We start from the raw sequence: 15954 nt of genomic DNA on the forward strand, positions 1-15954 counted from the left end.
TTCAATAATTTTCTTTTTCCAGCAGTGTAATGTGAGAATCCAGCTTTTAACAAGAATTATTATATATGTACAACATTAACTAAGACCACCTGACATATAAAATGATTTGGGTTTAACAAAATGACTGTATGATTATAACATGTATATTGTCTTCTTATAAGAGTTGATTAATCACAGAGTGAAGATCAGAAAACATTGGAAAACAGCACAACGAGATATACTATCAGCATTTCTGGGTGTGGTGTGGCTATCTGTTTCCCGGAAAGCTGTGTTTGTCTGTGCTGCAAGTTTTGGGATGAAACAAAGACAATTGTGTGATTAGGTTGGAAGACAAATGATTCTGTGGAATGTGAATGGGTGTGGCTTTGAGTTGTAGTGGAGTTGAAAGTGTGAAAGAGCCCTAATGAATGCTTTTAGCAGAGCTGTGTGTGCAATTCAGTTTTTATGTGTAAGGGCGTGGTTATGAGCTGTTTGTGAAAATGAGTACATGAAAATGTATATGAATGTGTATGGAGTACGATATTTGTTTTCATATAATATGCGCATTGAGAATTTTATTTTATTTTTCTTGGAAGTTTTTGGTTTTTATTGGTGCCAACAGCATTGATCAAGCTGTACATTTTTTTTATTGAAGTCAATGAAAAGTTGTTATGGGCCTTTTGTGTGTTTATGTCTGTATTGTCAGATCTGTTTGTTTCAATGTTTGAAGTTACGTGTTACATGTTAAGTGTTGTGCTTCACATCAGAGCTCTGTTCTCACGGACAGCTGGGACACTAATGACAGACAGAAGGAGGACCACAGCGTCCGACTAAAAGGGGTGGACTTAGATGACAGAGTAGGATTCATGGTAGATAGCAGTGCAACCTCAAGTGTGTTAAGTAAAGATTTGTTCATTAAGCTTGACTTACAAGTGTCAGCCAAAAATCAGGGCATAAGAGTACACTCAGATCTCATTCCAATCTCTACACCAGTGCCACTGATTCTTGCAAACATACAGAACCACCCAGAGCTTAACAACATTAACCCTGCATTATGGTCTTCAAATGAATATGACACAGGATTCATAGATTGCACACCTTACAAAGCTACTGTAAAACCAGGTGTCATTTCAGTGTTCCAGAAACAATACCTACTGTCAAAAGAGAAACACGATGGACTTAGGCCAATGATAAAAGAATTCCTACAATCCTGGAATCCTGGAAGAGGTGATTTCACCCTACAGCACGCCTGTAAATACAGTGACAAAGGCAGATGGTACTACCCGCTTTGTATAGGATTTAAGGGCCATCAACAACATCATTGTGCCTAAAGCCCCTATTGTACCTGACATCACTCAATTACTATCTGCCATTCCAGCAGACGCTGTTTGGTTCAGTGTGATAGATCTGAAAAATGCATTATTTTCTGTCCCAGTTGACAAGAAGACCAGACTAATTTTTGCTTTTTCCTTTGACAGACGTCAACTGACCTGGGGCAGAATGCCCCAGGGATGTGCTGATTCCCCTGTAGTGTACAGCATAGTCCTCCAAGCCACGTTTGAACCATGGTACCCCCCCCCAAGGTTCCGTGTTGTTGCAATACGTGGATGATTTACTGTTGTGCAGTATGTCAGTGGAGGCCAACATTGAGGATGGTATAACACTGTTACAATGGTTGTTTGAATGTGGACACAAAGTGTCATTAGGGAAAATGCAATGGTGTAAACAGCAAGTCGAATACTTGGGGTTTGTCCTCACAAAGGGGGAAAGAAAGGATCAGTCCAGGGAGAGTTCAGTTTGTAGCGGGCCTGGTCACCCCGCTCTCTAGGAAGGAAATGCTATCCTTCCTTGGAATGATAAACTACTGCAGACAATGGATCCCAGACTGTTCCTACTATGACAATATCTTGAGGCAGGCAACACTACAGGACAAACCTGATTTAATAAGATGGTCTTCAGAAATGTACAATGCATTTGATTATCTGAAATGTTCATTAATGTCAAGTCCAGGATTAGGCCTCCCTGACTACAAACTGCCCTTCCACATGTTTGCACGACAAAATTGTAAAACCATGGCGGGTGTACTGACACAAGAACACGGAGGCAAGTTGCGTCCTTGTGTATTTTTCTCAAAGGTAATGCCCACCCCTGTTCAAGGGATGCCGGCATGTCTGTGTTCTCTTGCAGCCTGTGCTATGATGGTAGAGTTGGCAACTCCTTTCACAATGTGACGTTACACCATTTTTGCACACTACACATGATGTTGTAGGCCTACTCAAGGGCATCCACACTCAACACAGCAGGCAGCTGAGCTCATTGCACTCACTAGAGCATGTATTCTACATGCTGGCAGACCTGTCACCATCTATACTGATAGTGGATACGCACATGGGGTAGTGTGGGACCATGGTATGATTTGAAAGGAGAGGATTCACGGCAGCAGATGGTAAGGATCATGTCTCACAGGGCAATGCGCTGGCAGATAAGGTGGCGAAACGAGTGGCCAAATGCAACCCCACAGGTCCGTGTAACCATTGGGAGATGCCATGTCCGGCACCTCCAACCCCTGAGATGTTGCAAATGCTTACTAATCTTCAGTGGTATGCCACTAAACAGGAACAGCAAGACTGGTGTTATCCAGTATTGCAGAAAAATCCTAAGACAGGATTAGTCTGCAAAGAGGGGGTAGGATATAACAAAATTGAGAATCCTTACAGATACTCATGGGAAGGCCTTTCCCCACCCGCCCAGGTACAGGTACCAGGTACTTAATAAAACTGAGGAAAAAGTTGCTTGTAAGTCTCCCTCTCTTCCACAGGAACCCACCCACCCATACAGGGTGGGAGATGAGGTAGTGATCAAAACACTGAAGAAAGGAAAATCCCAAGGTGACTTCGCATATGGCCCACCCACTGCCGTGGTCGCAGTAACCAGGACAGCCGTGCTGACTGAACAGTCTCCAACTTGGATCCACGCCACCCGAGTGAAGCTTGTGAGAGCAAGAGAGGAGGCAGGAACGGAGGCAGACAGCCTTGGCCTTGAAGAAGGACAAGAGGTACGAACGGGGGCAGACAGCCCTGACCTCCAACAAGGCCCAGAGGTACTAACGGGGGCAGACAGCCCTGACCTCCAACATGATGAGCTCCTCACTCTTTTCTGGGAAATGGTTGAATGTACTGACTAAGATTGCTTCAATAATCTTGTTGATTTTACCAATTAGCAGTATGGGAGAAGTAGCCGCAACTAGCAAGGGAGGCGTAATCACCTTTTGGTATAAATCATCTAACACTCACGTAGCTACCTACACATTTTGTCTTTGTGATATATTGAAAACATGTTCATATTATAACTACTGTTCCAATAACTATGTACAGTCGTGGCCAAAAGTTTTGAGAATTACATAAATATTGGAAATTGGAAAAGTTGCTGCTTAAGTTTTTATAATAGCAATTTGCATATACTCCAGAATGTTATGAAGAGTGATCAGATGAATTGCATAGTCCTTCTTTGCCATGAAAATTAACTTAATCCCAAAAAAAACTTTCCACTGCATTTCATTGCGGTCATTAAAGGACCTGCTGAGATCATTTCAGTAATCGTCTTCTTAACTCAGGTAAGAATGTTGACGAGCACAAGGCTGGAGATCATTATGTCAGGCTGATTGGGTTAAAATGGCACACTTGACATGTTAAAAGGAGGGTGATGCTTGAAATCATTGTTCTTCCATTGTTAACCATGGTGACCTGCAAAGAAACGCGTGCAGCCATCATTGCGTTGCATAAAAATGGCTTCACAGGCAAGGATATTGTGGATACTAAGACTGCACCTCAATCAACAATTTATAGGATCATCAAGAACTTCAAGGAAAGAGGTTCAATTCTTGTTAAGAAGGCTTCAGGGCGTCCAAGAAAGTCCAGCAAGCGCCAGGATCGTCTCCTAAAGAGGATTCAGCTGCGGGATCGGAGTGCCACCAGTGCAGAGCTTGCTCAGGAATGGCAGCAGGCAGGTGTGAGCGCATCTGTGCGCACAGTGAGGTGAAGACTTTTGGAAGATGGCCTGGTGTCAAGAAGGGCAGCAAAGAAGCCACTTCTCTCCAAAAAAAACATCAGGGACAGATTGATCTTCTGCGGAAAGTATGGTGAATGGACTGCTGAGGACTGGGGCAAAGTCATATTCTCTGATGAAGCCACTTTCCGATTGTTTGGGGCATCTGGAAAAAGGCTTGTCCGGAGAAGAAAAGGTGAGCGCTACCATCAGTCCTGTGTCATGCCAACAGTAAAGCATCCTGAGACCATTCATGTGTGGGGTTGCTTCTCATCCAAGGGAGTGGGCTCACTCACAATTTTGCCCAAAAACACAGCCATGAAAAAAGAATGGTACCAAAACACCCTCCAACAGCAACTTCTTCCAACAATCCAACAACAGTTTGGTGAAGAACAATGCATTTTCCAGCACGATGGAGCACCGTGCCATAAGGCAAAAGTAATAACTAAGTGGCTCGAGGACCAAAACGTTGACATTTTGGGTCCATGGCCTGGAAACTCCCCAGATCTTAATCCCATTGAGAACTTGTGGTCAATCCTCAAGAGGCGGGTGGACAAACAAAAACCCACTAATTCTGACAAACTCCAAGAAGTGATTATGAAAGAATGGGTTGCTATCAGTCAGGAATTGGCCCAGAAGTTGATTGAGAGCATGCCCCGTCGAATTGCAGAGGTCCTGAAAAAGAAGGGCCAACACTGCAAATACTGACTCTTTGCATAAATGTCATGTAATTGTCGATAAAAGCCTTTGAAATGTATGAAGTGCGTGTAATTATATTTCACTACATCACAGAAACAACTGAAACAAAGATCTAAAAGCAGTGTAGCAGCAAACTTTGTGAAAACTAATATTTGTGTCATTCTCAAAACTTTTGGCCACGACTGTAGAAGGATAGGCCTATATATGTGTAACAGACTCATACTGGGGAAAAGGTTGTGCATACTGGGGATCAGTGGGATGGAATACAGGGACAGAATGGGGATATAAACCAGAAAGCGCCCTCAAAAGGAGGGATACAAATTCTAAGTCCCTTTTGACTAGAATGACACTCCTTGAGAGAGGGACGTGTTATGTGGACACCTCCTCATTGAATTATTGCAAAAAAAGGTCAGCGGAAATGAAAATTGTATTGACAATAGAAAACTCTGGTAAATATGATGAAGGAGATTATGTACTGGGATGGTACTTACATAAAATGTGGGGAGCTTCGACTTCCCGGGTAACACAAATGTTCAGACTTAGAGATATGTATAAGTCTAAGGAATACCAACCCATCACAGGTGTCCCCAAAAACCCACTAGCCCCACATATAGTTTCTCTAAAAAACCTAAGGGCCATATCTGATCCCACATATGAGGATACTTTGGCCCTGGAGACGAGTTTTTCTGATGTTAATTTGTGGCTGGAGTGGATGAAGTATAGTGCAGCCTCTGTGAATAAAAGTAACTGTTACATATGCGGTGCTGCCAAGCCACACCTAGGTACCGTACCCCTAGTGTTACCAGAAAGTGTTGAAGAATGTTTTTTGACTCTTTTTGTTAATATATCTTATAACCATAGTGCATGTACAGAATGGAAATCAAAATACCCTCTGTTAAAAAATCCTCGGGAGGAATGTACAGAATTTCACCAAAGGTTATTGTCACAAATACAGCAATCTGAACATATCCCTCACTCAGAACCAAGTGTACTCCATAGGAGATGTGTACTGGATCTGTGGAGATGGAAAAATAAGATCCAGATTGGAAGGTGCCTGGAAAGGTGAATGTGCGCTTGCCAAAGTTATAATGAAAAAACACATTTTTACTGAATCAGATATTATAGAAAAAAGGGGGCTAAAGATAAACAAAAGAAGCAGCCCTCTTTCAAGCTTTGATCCCCATGTGTATATAGATGCAATAGGTGTTCCAAGAGGGGTCCCAGATGAGTTCAAAGCTAGAGACCAAGTAGCCGCCGGATTTGAATCAATATTTCCCATCATTACTGTGAATAAAAATGTGGATTGGATAAATTACATATACTACAATCAGCAAAGGTTTGTAAACTATACCAGAGATGCATTTCTAGGGGTAGCAGAAGAACTACAAGCAGACTCAATCATGACATTCCAGAATCGAATGGTGTTGGATATGATTCTTGCAGAGAAGGGCGGAGTGTGCCGAGTATTGACTGATCCAACCTCCTGTTGCACATACATACCAAATAATACTGGCCCCACTGGTAAGGTCACAATAGCTATAAAAAAGCTTGAAGTTCTGTCAATAGAACTGAAAAAGAACTCAAGTATAAATAATCCATGGGATCAATACTTTGGGTGGTTCACAAGTTGGAAACAAGGTCTCATGCAACTAGGGATTGTCATACTAATAGTAATTGTAGTAATAGGTGTAGTAGCATTATGTGTTATTCCTTGTGTGAGACGAATGCTAGAAAAAGGGCTCTCTAATATGTCATTCTATCAGACTACTCTACCCCAGGAGGATCGAAGCCCAGATGGGTATAAGAATTACTTAATATCATATAGAGAAAAAAAGGACAAGAAAGGAAAGAACCATGTAGTGTGATACACTAAAGGTTCTTAAGAGGGGATTTGAAAGGAATCCATGTTTTTTTTTTTTTTTATGTCAAAACCAATTCTGCTTTTTGTTGAAGTTTCGTTTCTCTGTTAGGAACTAACTCTGATTGCTGTGAAACTAATTGCTGTAAGGCAAGCATGTCAAACTCAAAGGCTAACATGGGCCAAAAAAACAAAATTTAAGTTTATGTGGGCCGCATCAAAAAAAAATAAAAAAAATCGTACATTTTCATAGAACAACATTGTTGTTTCATGACTGCTGACCCCCAACATCCCGTTGCCCAATAACACAAGTGAGACCTATATATATATATACAAATATTAAACTTCACTATAAGACGCACCTAGGTTTTTGAGGAGGAAAATAAGAAAAAAATATTTTTAACCAAAAGTTGTGCTTTTGGTGGTCTTTGAATTAATGGTGGTCTGTGCATGACACTATTATGGGGGATCTGTGGATGACGCACTGTCATGTGGGGGATCTGTGGATGGCACTGTTATGGGGGAACTGTGGATGGCACTGTTATGGGGGATCTGTGGATGGCACTGTTATGGGGGATCTCTGGATGGCACTGTTATGGGGGATCTGTGGATGGCGCTGTTATGGGGGATCTGTGGATGGTGCCGTTATGGGGATCTGTGGATGGCACTGTTATGGGGGGATCTGTGAATGGCACTGTTATGGGGATCTGTGGATGGTACTGCTATGGGGTGGGATATCTGTGGATGGCATTGTTATGGGGTGGGGGGATCTGTGGATGGCATTGTTATGGGGTGGGGGATCTGTGGATGGTGCTGTTATGGGGGATCTGTGGATGGCATTGTTATGAGGTGGGGGATCTGTGGATGGAACTGTTATGGGGTGGGATATCTGTGGATGGTACTGCTATGGGGTGGGATATCTGTGGATGGCATTGTTATGAGGTGGGGGGATCTGTGGATGGAACTGTTATGGGGAGGGATCTGTGGATGACACTGCTATATGTCATCCACAGATCCCCCTCATAACAGTGTCCCCCAATACACCGGCCCTCTGCTCACCGAAGTATTTATAAACGTGAATCCTTATCCTGGTATTAAGTTGAACTAACGCTGCGCTCTCCCATGTTCCCATGTTCCCCTGTATCCCCACAGCACTTACGAACACGCTTCCATAGCAGGCAGAGCGGACGGCACCAGTAACGTCACTCACTGACGTCGCGCGTCTGCTCCGCCTGCTTCATTCATAAAGTGGGCGGAGCAGGCGCTCGACGTCAGTGAGTGACGTTACTGCTGCCGTCCGCTCTGCCTGCTATTGAAGCTTAAGTAAGTGCTATGGGGATACAGGGGAACATGGGAACATGGGAGAGGGCAGCGTTAGTTCAACTTAATAACAGGATAAGGATTCACGTTTATAAATACTTTGGTGAGCGGCGGGGCCCGGTGTAAGAGTACAGTGACTGCACCAGGCCCCGCCCCTAGTTACGGACTCCAGCCCCTCCTCTCTCCCGGCTCATACATAGCAGTCTGCGATGCTGCATCTTTGCCGGGCCGCAAAGATATTCATTGCGGGCCGCATGTTTGACACCCATGCTGTAAGGTTTCTATTCTCTGTAACCCTGAATCTTATCTCTTTGGCACTACTCCCGGACAATACTCCTAATATGGAAGTTCCGTTTTTGTTTCTCTTTTTCTGTCTGTAGAATGAAACGTGTTAATATGATAGGTTGAATACATAACTTACGATGATATGCTAATAAAGGGGGTAAAGCCCCCTCTATATAACCTGTATGCATTAAAAATAAACCTCAGAGTGTTCATTCAGTACATCACTGTCTTGTCTTTTATTACCTACTGAGTGAAGCGCTCTCCTGACGTCAGAAAAGGACTCAAACCAAGCCGATACTAGAAGTTTGGTGCCAGGGGTACCAAGTGGGACGTTGAGATTCCTATCAGTTTATATTATGTAAGCCTTACAAAGTGACTTCAGACCTGAACTGCTCTTTAAAAGTTGGTTTTCGAAAAATTTCTGAGAAATTTCAAGATTTACTTCTAAACTTCTAAGCCTTGTAACGTCCCACAAAAATAAAATGTCATTTCTAAAATGATCCTAACATGAAGAAGACATATGGGAAATGTAAAGTAATAACTATTTTTGTAGGTATTAATATGTATTATAGAAGTAGAGAAATTTTGAAATTTTTTATAAATAAAACTGATTTTTTTTTTACTCCATTTTACCAGTGTCATGAAGTAGAGTATGTGACGAAAAAAAACTATCTCAGAATGGCCTGGATAAGTCAAAGCGTTTTAAAGTTATCACCACATAAAGTGACACTGGTCAAATTTGCAAAAAATGGCCTGGTCCTTAAGGTGAAAAGGAGCCCGGTCCCTAAGGGGTTAATCCACTTGTTTGCGCAGCCCGGCTTCTCTTCTTTCTTCTTTCTTCAGGACCTGGGTAAAGGACCTTTGATGAAATCACTGCGCTCATCACATGGTCCATCACATGATCCATCAACATGGTGATGGATCATGTGATGGACCATGTGATGAGAGCAGTGATGTCACCACAGGTCCTTTTCTTCCTGCATAGCAAAGAAGAAGACAGAGGACAGAGGAGAAGACGGGCTGGGCGAACAAGGGGATTAAGGTGCGTTAACATTTTTTACATTTTTTTAAACCCCTCCAGCCCTATTTTACTAAGCATTCTGTATTAAGAATGCTATTATTTTCCCTTATAACCATGTTATAAGGGAAAATAATGATCGGGTCCCCCATCCCGATCATCTCCTAGCAACCATGCGTGAAAATCGCACCGCATCCGCACTTGTTTGCGGATTCCTGCGATTTTCACGTAGCCCCATTCACTTCTATGGAGGGCCGTGAAAAACGCACAAAATAGAGCATGCTGCGATTTTCACGCAACGCACAAGTGATGCGTGAAAATCACCGCTCATGTGCACAGCCTCATAGAAATGAATGGGTCCGGATTCAGTGCGGGTGCAATGTGTTCACCTCACGCATTGCACCTGTGCGGAAATCTCGTCCGTGTGAAAGATGCCTTAGTTTTTTTCCGTTTTTGGGCGATTGTCTTAGGGAGGGTATGTTTTTGCGGGATGAGATGACGGTTTGATTGGCACTATTTTGGGGTGCGTATGACTTTTTGATCACTTGCTTTTATGCTGTAGTAAAACATGAAAAAAACTACATAAATTTGATATTGCCATAATGAACTTCATAAATGAATAACAGTTATTTACTATGTTACTATGTTACTATGAATTAGTCCTTAAAGTTGTTTTTGAAAGTTTTCTTTCAAAAACAACTATGTTACTAAGCTTTCTAATGTCCTAAAAAAATTGAATTACATTTACAAAACGATGCCAACATAAAGTAGACATATGGTGAATGTAAAGTAATAACTATTTTAAAGGAAAATCGCTCTTCATCTTGAAAGCAGAGAAATTCTAATTTAGAAAATTGCTTATTTTTAGCAAATTTTCTGTATATTTTGGAGATTCTTATAAATAAAAGCAAAAACATATCAATTCAAATTTACCACTAACATGAATTACAATGTATCACAAGATAACAGTTTCATAATGGCTTAGATAAGTCAAAGAATTCCAAAGTTATTACCACATAAAGTGACACATTTTAAAAATACGTCGGGCTTAGTCATTAAAGCCAAAACTGTCTGCACAGACATAGGATTAATTAAGGTTTAAAGGAGTTTGCTGAGATTAAAAGAAACTCTGGTTGCACCAGCAAATGCTACTTAACAAATCACTAGTCAGACCACACATGGAGTAATGTGTACAGTTCTGGGACATAGCTGTCAGAGCTGGAGAGGGTTCAAAGGAGGGCAACTAAATTAATAAATAGAATGGGTGGACTACAGTACCCAGAAAGATTATCAAAATTTGGGTTATTCACTGAGGGTAGATCTAATAACTATGTATAAATAAATAAAGGGGTCACTACAGAGATCTTTCATCATCTATTTATCCCCAGGACTGTGATGAGTAGTGATGGACGAACATCGGCAGAGATGTTTCGCGAATACGAACGCACGTTCGCGATCAAATGTTCGCAAACCACCCGTTCGAAGTGGGCCCCATTCATTTTAATGGCAGGCCAACCTGAAAAACCTTCAGGTCATATTTGCAGCCCCCAAATACTTACTAGAAGTGCACAAATAGTCCCACAACATGGACAGTGACATCCCAGAGGGGGATCATTGGCAAAAATTCCCACGAACAATATGTATTTAAATCAGGGGCCATTATTATGTGTTTTAAAGGGAAACTCTCAAAAATGCGCCCTTCTGAAGCATAGAAAAATTTTATTTTAGACCACGGGAGTACAGGCCCCAAAAATTAGGCATTCACCTGACAGAAAAGAACAAGTGATTATGTGGCTGAAGGTACATTAGGCGGTCACTGGATAAAAATGTTACTGTAGGCTAGTGCAGGCCCCAAAAATTAGGCATTCACCTGACAGAAAATAACTTGTGATTATGTGGCTGGAGGAACATTAGGCGGTAACTGGATACAAATTTTACTGTAGGTTAGTGCAGGCCCCAAAAATTAGGCATTCACCTGACAGAAAAGAACTTGTGATTATGTAGCTGGAGGTGCATTAGGCGGTAACTGAATACAAATCTTTCTATAGGCCAGTACAGGCCCCATAAATTAGGCATTCACCTGACAGAAAAGGCCTTTTATGTCGCTGTATATACATAAAACAAGGACCATTCTTTGTTCTGTGTGGTGGTGGATACATGTGGGCTGGCATAAGGAAATTCAATTGCACGTGGTCATCACAGGTGTTGAATTCCTCCGAAATCCATTCATTTGTAGAAATGTGAGGTAGTCATTAGTGTTGATCGAGCACCAAAGTGCTCGGGTGCTCTGGCCGAACACAACAGTATAATGGAAGTCAATGGGAGAACCCGAGCATTAAACCAGGCACCCCCTGCTCTGAAGAGGGAGGGTGCCTGGTTCATAGGTCAGAAATTGATGGAAAAACCACCGAAATGGTTCTGGAACAGCATGGGGAGGATGTCTGGATGCATCTTGGACTCCCAGGTCATGGCTGGGAACGATGTTGTCAGAGTAGTACGCCACTTCTACATACTGACAATAATACGCACAAAACCAAAGGTAAAATCGATTTTAGAGGAAAAATTGTTAGAAAACATTCTTTCCTGTATATTTACTAGTGTTGATCACGAATATTCGAGTTGCAAATTTTTATCGTGAATATCGGCACTTCGAAAATTTACAAATTTTTTAATATAGTGATATATGTTGTGCATTTTCATAAGTATATAATATTATCTTTTCAATTTTTTTATTGATTTTACATTAATTCCATTGCAAAAAACAGAATATAAAGGAAACAAATAAACATTTGTGACACAAGATACATAATCAATGAGGCATTATGATGTTACAACAACATAGCGTGTAAATGCCATACCAAAGCACTATGTAAAATATAAGGTCGAGATAGTGCAACCAAACATTCATGGGTATGTAATGGACAAGCCCTTGAAGCGCATAGTTGCATCTGCCCTAAATAAAGTGAGGATGCGACCATGGGGCACAAGCCATGGTGGATGAAGTGCTGACTGATGCCATGCACGACCAATACTATGAAATAGCTACCTAATGTTGGTGAATGATAGTGCAGATATGGCATCAGGGCTATAATCCAATACAGTATAAGTATTTATCAAGTATGTAACCAATAACATAGTACATAATATAACAAGGAATAGGAATTGGAATGAGGGATAGGAGATGGAATTAGGATAGGAATAGGGGTGGAGGGGGGGGGGAGATGAGAGGGCTGGGATCTATATCTGAAGTTTTAAAGTTTAAAGTCAGTCCACAGTGGTTTGTGATAGAGATGTGAGTTGTTGCAAAACCTGAGGGGATGACCGGAACTCAATCCAATCCTGCCAAATTTTTGGGAACTTGGAAGAATTGTCAGCGTGGGAACTACGATCTCACTACATTAGGAAGATGAAATTAACCTTTTGTAACCATTGAGCCGTGTTAGGGGCTTTGGGTTGGTTCCATTGTTGTGGAATTAAGGATTTGGCCGCGGCCATGAGGTGTTGGAAAAGAATCCTTTTCCCGGTAGGGATATTTTCTAATCTAATGTTAAGAAGGATGGAGACTGGATTGGGATCTGAGGTTAGAGAGCAGATTTGCCTGGACAATTTCAGGACTTCAGACCAAAATGGAGTTAGGACAGGACATGACCACCACATATGTAAGTATGAGCCTTGTGCAGAGTTGCATTTCCAACACACGTCTGTGTCAAGGCAACCCATTTGTTTAAGCCTGACTGGGGTTCGGTACCATCTAGAGATGAGTTTAAAAGAATTCTCCTGTAGTTTTGTGCAGCGTGAGATGCCGTGAGAATTCTTGTAAATCTGTTTGGATTCCTGAGGAGTCCATGTGGTGGCAAGATCTTTACTCCATTATGAGATATAGTACCTGTCTGTAGGGGAATTAGTTATTTGTAATATAGAATACACTTTTGAAACAAGGTGTGGTGGTGGTTTTAAAAATGAGGACAATTCTTCAAAGGGGGTAAGATCCCTTGGGGCACCAGCATGGCGTAGGTAAGGAGATATAAGTTTGGCTATGTGCAATCTTTGTAAATGTTGAAGGGATGTATTTTCTAATGGGTCCTCCCCAAGGTCTTTATTGAGGAAGTTAATGAGGCCTATTTTTTTTAGCTCTGGAAGATTAAGTTTAACTTCCTTAAACTTTGGAAGGTATAGTTCTGAAATGTCCGCTATTGTCATCAGAGGGGAGAGAGTGGGGCTAATATCTTTTTTATATTTATATTTATTCCAGATCTTTAAGGTGGTTTGGGTGATGGAATTCAAGGAAAGTTGGCTAGGAGGTTTATATGAATCATTATCACATTGCTAAGGGATCTTAGTGGAAATTTAGCTAGATGTGATTCTAATGTGAAACTGAGTCTTCTGTCACCTTCACGTAGCCACTCAACTATTCTGGATAAATGTACAGCGTCGTAGTAGTGTCTCCAGTCGGGTAGGGACATACCTCCTCTTAACTTATGTTGGACTAACAGGTTGTGGCTCAACCTAGATCTATTGCCTCGCCATAGGTAGTTACTAATCAGTCTCCTAATATTTGTAAAAAATTGTGCGGGAAGTGAAATGGGGAGAGGTACAGTAATTTAGGGAGAAGGATAGATTTGATTAGGTTTTTTTCGTCCCATCCATGATAAAAATGGTAGGGCCCAGGAATCTAAGGTTGATTTGAATTTCGGTAAAATAGGGGCATAATTTAGGGTATACAGATCTTTCCATGTGGAACTGATTTTTAGGCCTAGATATGTGATGTGGTTTTTGGGCCAATGGTATGGGTAGCGTGATTGGAGCAGTTCTGCATCCTTGCTGTGTAGATTAAAACCTAAAGCTTCCGATTTTGTAGTGTTGATTTTAAAGTTAGAAATCTGTCCATATTCTTTAAGTAACGTTTCAAGAGCGGGGAAAGCAGAGGTAGGGTTGGTCAATATTAGAAATATGTCATTGGCATATGCTGCCGCAGTATGTGACCGGGTACCGTCACTGTAACCTCTAATGTCTGGATGTGATCTAATGGCCGTCAATAGGGGCTCCAATGATAGTATAAACAGGATTGGGGAAAGTGGGCACCCTTGGCAGGTCCCGTTCTTTATGTGGAAAGGGGCTGAGAGAGACTTGTTAATGCGTAGCCTAGCCGTGGGACTGGAGTACATGACAAAGACCGCATCAATGAAGGCCTGGGGGAATCCGAAGTGTTGCAGAACTTGCTTCATGAAGAGCCAATTCACCCTATCGAAAGCCTTTTCTGCATCGGTCCCAAGTAATACCAGTGGTTGCTTACTATGTGACACAATTTGGATTAATGAGAGGATCCTCATGGTATTATCCCTTCCCTCTCTTCCGGACACGAATCCAACCTGTTCGGGGGAGATCAAGTCGGGTATTATAGGTTTGAGTCTGCTTGCTAAGAGGTTTGCGTATAATTTTAAATCGGTGTTTAGGAGCAAGATGGGTCTATAACTACCACAGTTGGCCGGATCTTTGCCCTCTTTGTGAATAAGAGTGATATAAGCCTCTAAAGCTTGTTGAGGTATATTTGAACCCGAGAGATATGAATTTAGCGTGTCCGTTAGTTGAGGGAGGAGAACTGAGGAAAATGAATCATAATAGGAGCAAGGTAGACCATCTGGACCTGGGGCCTTATTCTTAGGACATTTTTTAAGCGCTGTACGGACCTCAATTATAGAGAAAGGCTTACGTAGAAATGAATGAAACTTGGGGTTTAGTTTAGGGAGGTCAAGTCGTGAGAGGAATTCCGAGATGGCCGACTGGCACGAACTCTGGCCATGCACTCCAGCTTCTGAGGGAAGTTGGTACAAGGAAGTATAAAATCATATGAATTCAGACTCTATGTCTGATGGGGCTGATGTGATTTTACCTGAATCCTGTCTGATCTCTGAGATATTGGTGTGGGTTTTTTTACGTTTGATGAGGGACATCATTAGTTTTGAAGATTTGTCTCCGTGTGCGAAAAATGCGTGCCTGGTTGACATATATATTTTCTCGGAAGACAAGTTCAGTGTATCTTTGAGTTGGAGACGGGCTTCAGTGAGTTTCTGGAGATGGTGGGTGGAAAGGGATTGTTTGTTAAGTCTCTCCAGTTTAAGTATTTCGGAGTATAGTGACAATATTTTTTGGTCTCTTTGCTTTTTGTGGAACGAACCTGCTGATATGAATTCACCTCTGACAGTAGCCTTATGTGCTTCCCAAACATAAGGGATTGAGGTGCCTTTGTCTCTGTTTTGCTGAAAGTATAGTTCTAACCGTGCCTTAATCTTATTATGTATCGAGGGGGTAGATAACAATGTTTCATTAAGCCTCCATGGAGGTTTAGCCTTGGAAGTGCTTGTAATAAGCAAGGACATTTCTATGGGGGAATGGTCAGAATGAACACTAGCGCCGATATCTATAGAGCGGAGTTTGGGTAGTGAGGATTGTTGTAGGAAAAAATAGTCTATTCTGTGGTAGAAGTTATGCGGAGTTGAATATAGGGTGTAATCTCGATCTGTGGGGTGATCGAAACGCCATGCATCTCTTAGGGAGAGAAGTTGAAGGGAATTTTTTATATGATTGATTGCCCTGTGGGATAAAGCAGACTTACCAGTGGCCGTGTCTACCAAAGGATCTAGAGCTAGATTAAAGGTCCCCGCCAACTACTAACAGACCCTGTGATATGCCATTTATCAGTGTAAGAACGTCACGTAACCAAGGGGCTTGTTTTATATTTGGGGCGTATAGA

This window comes from Bufo bufo, chromosome 5, assembly GCF_905171765.1.
Source record: "Bufo bufo chromosome 5, aBufBuf1.1, whole genome shotgun sequence".
Lineage (NCBI taxonomy): Eukaryota > Metazoa > Chordata > Amphibia > Anura > Bufonidae > Bufo > Bufo bufo.